The following is a 7,799-nucleotide window of genomic DNA, read 5'->3' as shown; positions in this document are numbered from 1 at the left end:
TTATTACGGATATTTTAAATTTTTATGAAATTTTAATTAGTATTATTATTATTAGAAAAATATTCTTGTATGTATGTTTGAAAATTTTATGAAAATTATTAATATTTCTTGTATTATTGATATTTGAAATTTTATTATTAGATACATTTATAAAATTATTATTATTATCGGAAAGGAAAAAAATATTAGTTGTAATGCCTTGATTTTCGGATTTTTTGGGTTTTGTGATTTTAGTAAATCTTGAAATTTTCATGTTCTAAATATTGGAATTATGTTTAAATGTGTTAGTAGACCTTTAGAAGGCCCAAGACTAAGCTAAACACGGTAAAATATCAAGGTGGGATTTTTAAGTGAATAGGAGATTTGGTTAAGTGGGCTTTTAAGAAGAAGCTGCGTAAGTTATGACACAAATAAGGCCTTGGTGAAGTGGCAAGGTGACGCCACTAAGTTCCTAAAAAAGTGGCGCTGGGAAGGAATTGGAGGTCTAGGGTTCAAGTTGTAAGGTAGGCATATTGTTTTTCTTTTAATTTTTAGGCATGTACTAGGCATGTGATCACACAAGTAAATTTCGACAAGGGCCTTAGAGAGATGGGCGATTGCTCTAATTTAATATTAGGGTTAGGTTCTTTTCTTTTCTATCTTGGAGAATTAGGGTTAGCCACCGAAAGCTTTCTTTCATCTTTTCTCAATTCTCACAAAAGCCGAAAACACAAGTCTATTTCTCATTGTGCGAATTTTCTTCTTCTCTTTTCCTCCATGTTTTCTCTTCCTTTATGCTTCTCCTTCTAGCGAAACCTTCGACCATCTTATTCACCTTCTTTGTCGATCCCATCTTCCATTAAACCTTCATCACCAATCGCCATTAAAAGGCGAAACTCGAAAACTCACTACTTGTGCCGATTTCTCCAAAGCCAAATCCTTGATATTTTTGTTCCTTGTGATCAACATTCATCTTCTCTAAACCCTTAATATCGTCGACAACGTTACTCCAAGGTTATAGCCTCAAACCATCATCTTCTTCATCACCTAAAAAGCGAAATACCATAGATTTAGGGACTTATAGCCGAAACTTCAGATCTTCTAGATTCGAGTTCTACCATCGTTTAGAGGATAAATCTGCATCAGATCTGCGTAGAAATCAAAGAGGAACAAGTGGTAAGTGCTCATCACTTCAGATCTAGTCTTATTTTACAACTTCGAAAAAGCCGAAATCCCTAAAATCTAGGGAGGCTGTCGATTTGGGCATATGGCCTTAAGGGATTGTAACTGATGTTTTCTTTCGGTGACTAGAGTCTTCTTAAGCGTTGAATTAAAGGCGTGGTTCATTGGAGCAATCAGATTCGGAGCTTACTATCGATTTTGGCAAAAAGGTAAGGTTTCGAAGGCTTTTTAGGGATATGGTTCGATCATGGATAAGTAAGTTTTGGGGGTTTAGTGATTATGGTTTGTAAATAAGAACTGTGCTAATAAATTGTAGGACATCGAAAGGGATCTCGGAAGCAGTCGTCGCAAATCAGGTGTGTACCGAACACCCTTTCTTAGTTCAATTCGGCAAAAGCCGAAATGCCGAAATTCCGGCATTTCATGATCATGTGAGTATGCGAATGCTCTCAAGGCATAGAGTAATTGTTAGATCTGGCACCACAAGGTGGTAAGCAAGTTCGTGTGACGTTTTAGCATATTTCGGAAAAAGGGGCTCGATGGGCCAAAACTGGGCCCAATGGGCTTACGGACCAATATGGGTAAGAGATAGGCAAATTAGCCTGTTAGGTAGATGGTGGAATCAAATTGCATAAATCTGTTAAAAATTACTGAATTAGCTTGTGTAGTAGCGTAGATCACGAAATTACCCCTAAAGAGCAAAATTACCGAAATTACCCCTAAAGAGTAAAATTACCGAAATACCCCTAGAGTTTTAAATTGGCTGAACTGCTTGATTGATTACTACTGTATTTTGCATGATATGCATTTATTAATATCTGTTGCATGGGATTGGGGTATTAATGGAGGAAGTCTTGAAAGTGGTTCATCCACGTCTTGGAGGCTTTGCCTCAATCGATGAAATTTGAGCGTTCTTTGCAAGCTGTGTGTGTAATTTGGGTGGGTTGAGATATTCCCACATGGTGTGTAGGGTTGGTGCAGGCAAGTGTAGCGGTTGGTGGGTTGAGTAGTCTCCCGGATGGGCTTGCATTCATTATTACCGATGTTACTCATGTTCTTGAACCGGGCCTATGGGCCACACTGTTATGTAAAAAGGGCTAAGGCCTTGCTCTTGTGATTCGAAAAGGGCTTGACCTCTCGTGTATTGTTATCTGAATAGGGCTTAGGCCCAATGGGCTCGAGCTGAATTGGGCTTTGGATGGGTTTCTGTATACATCGAGTTTTCCCAAACTCACCCCTTCCTCTTCCATCCTTGGTGAGCCCTAGAATTGGTGGACTTGGAGCTGGGCGGGATTCAGAGTGGCCATGAAGAGTGATTGCCGACTTTAAATAAGTTTAGCGTTTATTTTGGATTATTTTTATTATGCTTAAAGTTGTAATAATGCCGCTCTTTTTAATTACTTTTATTTTGGGGATTATTAAACTGGCTAGCACTAGGGTTCATTTATAAAAACTACTTGTTTTAAAAGATCACGATGACGAAGTTTCCATAAAGTAAATGTTTTCCCAAGAAAATAAATATCTTTAAGCAAACGTTTTGCAACCTTAATCATTTTCTTAAGATGGTCATAATCAAACGGTTTTTCTCAAAATTATACGAGATGTTAGAGTGTGGCAATGGCGGTGTGCATGTCTAGGATTGGATCCGAAGAGAGCTTGGTACTTAAGCAGTCCGACGGACTCACCTCCTCTTTTTCCTGGTTTCCTACCTGGTGCACAGCTTCCATTCACTTTAACCTTCTTTTAAAAGTATCTTTTACAACACCAACTCAGCTTTTCCAAACTAAGTGTTTTGAACGCACCAATGTGGCGCATCAGATCCGGTCATAACATCCAGGCTGGGTTTGGGGTGTTACAGCTAAAGGATTAAATTAAAGAGTATCATTGAAGTAGAGGTCCTTAAATGGTAATTAGACCATTAGGTTTTGATGGAAAAAATGGACATACGTAGATAAAAATAACTAAAGTTTTAATGAAGGGTATTTTAGTCATTTGGTAATTTAAAGATTAAAAAAGGGAAAAAGATGGCACAATGTGCCCATCTTCTTCATTAGGCTGTAATTTCAAGGGTTCTCCATAGCTAGGGTTTTGTCAAGCTTCCAAGCTTCATAGTAAATGATTCCAAGCCCCGTTTTTAATGTTCTTTACGTTTTTGAAGCCCCAATAACTTGATTTAGCTTATTCTAGCAATAATTTAACCTAGGATTCATATTTGGAAAAATACCCGTAGGTGAAATGTGTTTATTTTGATGTTTTATGGTAGAATATGAAGCTTGAAATTATGTTAAATGACTTGAGCTAAGCGGTTTTAAGCGAAAACGAGTAAAACGATATAATTAGTAAAAATACCTAATGGTCATAAGTACATGTTAGAGTGGGAATTTGATGTTGACGTAGGCAAATAAACAATCAGCATGTCTTAAAACATAAGAATTAGGGATAAAGTTTCATTTTCGAGCCTTGGGGCCAAAGTGTAAATATGAAAAAGTTTAGAGGCAAAATTGTAATTTTTCCTAAGTTAGAGTTAAGGGCTCTTTTGATAAATGTGAATATTAAATAAGTTAAATTTTCTATTATAGATCAAGAAGAACAAAATTCGGGGTTAGACTGAGGAAAGAAAAAGGTTGAGGACTAAATCCAAATATTTGACCGTATGTTGTATCGAGGTAAGTTTGTGGTAAATAAATGCAATGTTTTATTATTTATAATTAATGATGTTATTTTTCAGCATATATATATATATATTTTGTAAATTTATTCCTTAACGATTCAAGCAAGAATTGACGGAGAAATGATATTTAAAAGTCCCGATTGAACCTTAGGAATGTGTAGGATACAAATGTCATGACATTAGGGTTTATGGATACCAAGTAAGACCATGACAAGGCATGGAATTGGTAAGTTTTACAAGGCAAGGAAATCATGTAAGACCATGTAAGAACATGGCATTGATAAACTGCTATAAGGCAAAGATCTCATGTAAGACCATGCCAAGGCATGGCAATGGTGAGTTCATAATGCAAGGATACCACGTAAGACCATGTCAAGACATGGCAATGGTAAGTTTAAAAAGGAAAGGTACCCGTGTATCCTTAGTATTCCAAATGGTTCAACGGAAAATTCAAAGAGTGTACCAAAGGGAAGGTAAGATAAGTCCATGTTCGAAAGGTTTAGGTTATCTTGATAATTCATTTAGAATGTTGTTATTTATTTACATGAAAACTTACTAAGCTTTATGTTTACTCCCTTTCTTTTCTCTCTTTTTATAGTATCGTAAAGCTAACTCGAAAAATCATAAGAATGTCGGAAGTCGCCTCACACCATCAACGAGCTATCTTGATATTTTGTGACTAGAAATACTTTAAGTTATGACATGTATAGGGACTTGGCTATTGTGTGTGTATGTCCTTATGATATGATTAAAGAATGGCATGTGAATACTTGGTAATGATTAACTTATGATATAGCTAAATAAGAACATGTTTTGGTATTATGTATGCCTAAATGAGGTTTGATGCAAAGAAACTATGAAATAGTAAGAGTTGGCCATGGAACAGTTAGGAAACAGCAGCAGTGACGTGGTTTTGAAGAATCACTAAAAATTGTAGAAATGGAATTAAATGATGAATGAGATATAGAATTAAATCGTATTGAGTCTATTTTCATAAGAAAGAAATAGAGCAAGCAAAAAAAGTCTATATTCTGAGATATTTAAATTTCTATAAGACTAGTGAGAGTGACTTTGTGATCCCCTATTCCAAATTTAGATCACTAGATATTGTAAAAAAATAATTATAAGTCAAAGTTTATATTTCTAGTTTCCTTAGTGAGTCTATTTTCATTAGAAATAAATGTAAATGTTATCCGAATTCTGTATAATGAGATAATCTATTTTTAGTGAATGCAGTTTAGGTCCGCTGAACTGCAAAATAGGGGAAACTGTAATGAATAAACTGTACCAATTGGCCAAACCAAAAATTTTGGAAAAATTATGGTAAGAAGATATATGAGTCTAGTTTCAGGAAAAATTTAAGGATTTAAATTTTGAGTTTCGTATCGTCAGTTATAATTAATTTAGTGACTGTTACGCAGATGGACATTTTTATTATTAATAGTGAAATAAATTGTTTTGATTTGTTTAAGTAATCAGAAAATTTTTAATGTTCCGGTTTGGTCCTGAACCGTTCAATTGCATGTTTTAGGGCCTCGAGGGATTTTTTAGGGATTTATTGGATGAATGTGAGAAAATTAAAAAAAAATTTAAAAGTAATTTTTTTATGTCCCGAACAGGTAATATAAGTCTGGTAACGCCTCGTGCTCGGCTTCGACAACGGTCTCGGGTAAGGGGTGTTACATTTCTTGGTATTAGAGCAAGAGTTTAGTTGATTCTCAGAATATTTAGTATAAGTAATAGTCTAGCTATACATGCCATATTATATTTTGATAGTGTGACGACTCCTGACGTTTTTAAAATGATTTTCTTTTATAGTTATGGATCCCGAACGAGTTGGTGCAGATGATGTAGAAAGTAATGTGTCTGCTCCCGTAGAAGGGACGGTGCCGCCAGATAGTAGTGAAAGGCCCGTTATAGTTAGTTAGGGAGGAGAGGCTCGAGAAGCCTTCTTCCAAGCTATGAATGAATGGTTTGCTGGGTTCATTCGTACGAATCCAGCCGTTAGACCTCCACCCCCTCATGATCCTCAGACTACCCATGTAGCTTCCCTAGTCATAGACACTATCAGAAGAGAGAAGTCACCAGTTGATAAAATTAAAAAATAAGGGACCGAAGAGTTTTGGGCTACTAAAGATGACGATGCAGAGAAAGCTAAATTTTGGCTCGAGAATACTATCAGGGTCTTTGATGAGTTATCTTGCACACCTGAAGAGTGCATGAAGTGTGTTGTATCACTTTTACGAGACTCGGTGCACCATTGGTGGAAGACACTTGTGTCAGTAGTACCGAAAGAGAAGGTTACTTGGGATTTCTTTTAGGAGGAGTTCCGTAAGAAATACATTAGTCAGAGGTTCATCGACCAGAAAAGAAAAGAATTCCTTGAACTAAAGCAGGGTAAGATGACAGTGACTGAATATTAACATGGATTTGTCAGACTCAGTAATTATGCTCGAGAGTGTGTGTCTACTGAAGCTATTATATGGAAGAGATTTGAAGATGGGCTCAATGATGATATTCGACTGTCAGTAGGTGTTTTAGAAATAAAAAAGTTTGTCATTTTAGTTGAAAGAGCTTGTAAGGCAGATGAGTTGCTGAAAGGAAAGGGTAAAGTTGAAATTAAGATGCAAGACATGAAGAAAAGACAGATGAGCAAATCATTTCAGTCTACATCCAAGAGGCCTATAGAGTTCTCTACGAGATCTAATATTTCAACAGGGTATTCTAGCAGAAATAGAGGTAGAAGATTTATGGGTCAGAAAGCTCAGACCACTTCAATTGCGAGTGTTGGTAGTATTCAGCCTGATAGACTTGAGTGTCCTCAATGTGGTCGACGTCATCTAGTTCAATGTCGAGTAACTGAGACTTGTTGTTTCTGATGTGGTGCATCGGATCATTTCATTCAGGAGTGTCCTGAGATGGTTAAAAGAGAAGTAATACCGAGTGTAAGATCAGGCAATGCCCCCGTTAGAGGTAGACCTCAGAGAAGTTCGGGAATAGGGGCAGGTAGAGGTTCATCTAGAGATTCAGCAGTGAGACTAGATGTTAGAGCACCTGCAAGGACCTATGCTATATGTGCTCGTGAAGAGGCATCCTTCCCGGTGTAATTACGGGTACATTTTCTCTTCATAATGTTAATGTTTTTGCTTTGATTGATCCGGGTTCGACCCATTCCTATGTTTGCATGAAATTGATGCCTAGTATGAACATGTCCATAGAGTCTATGGGATTTTTGATTAAAGTATCGAATCTATTGGGTTAGTATGTATTAGTAGACAGAGTATGTAAAAATTGCCCTTTGGTGATTAGAGGTTACTATTTTCCGGTCGATCTCATGCTATTTCCATTTGATGAGTTTGATGTGATTCTTGGTATGGATTGGTTGACTGTGCATGATGTGATATTGAATTATGGAAACAAATTTATTGAGTTGAAATGCGAAAATGGTGAAATTCTTCGAGTTAATTCAGATGAGTCAGATAGTTAAATTGCCATGATTTCTATTATGTCTACTCAGAAATGCTTGAGAAAAGGATCTGAAGCTTATCTTGCTTTTGTGTTGAATACAAAAAATCCAGAGTTGAAAATTGAATCAGTGCCTGTGGTATGTGAGTTTCTTGATGTGTTTCCGGAAGAACTACCTGGTTTGCCTCCTATCAGAGAAGTTGAGTTTGGTATTGAATTGGTTTAGGGTACAACATCCATTTCTATTACTCCTTATAGAATGGCTCCAATGGAATTGAGAGAATTGAAAGTTCAGTTGTAGGAACTAATAGAGAAAGGCTTTGCAAGACCTAGTTGTTCACCATGGGGTGCACCAGTGCTCTTTCTGAAAAAGAAAGATGGTTCGATGAGATTGTGCATAGATTAGCGGTAGCTTAACAAGGTGAATATTAAGAACAAGTATCCACTGCCTAGAATTGATGATTTGTTTGATCAATTAAAGGGAGCTACTGTGTTCTCCAAG

Source organism: Gossypium arboreum, chromosome 4 (assembly GCF_025698485.1).
Source record: "Gossypium arboreum isolate Shixiya-1 chromosome 4, ASM2569848v2, whole genome shotgun sequence".
NCBI lineage: Eukaryota > Viridiplantae > Streptophyta > Magnoliopsida > Malvales > Malvaceae > Gossypium > Gossypium arboreum.
Note: the sequence above shows the minus strand (reverse complement) of the source record.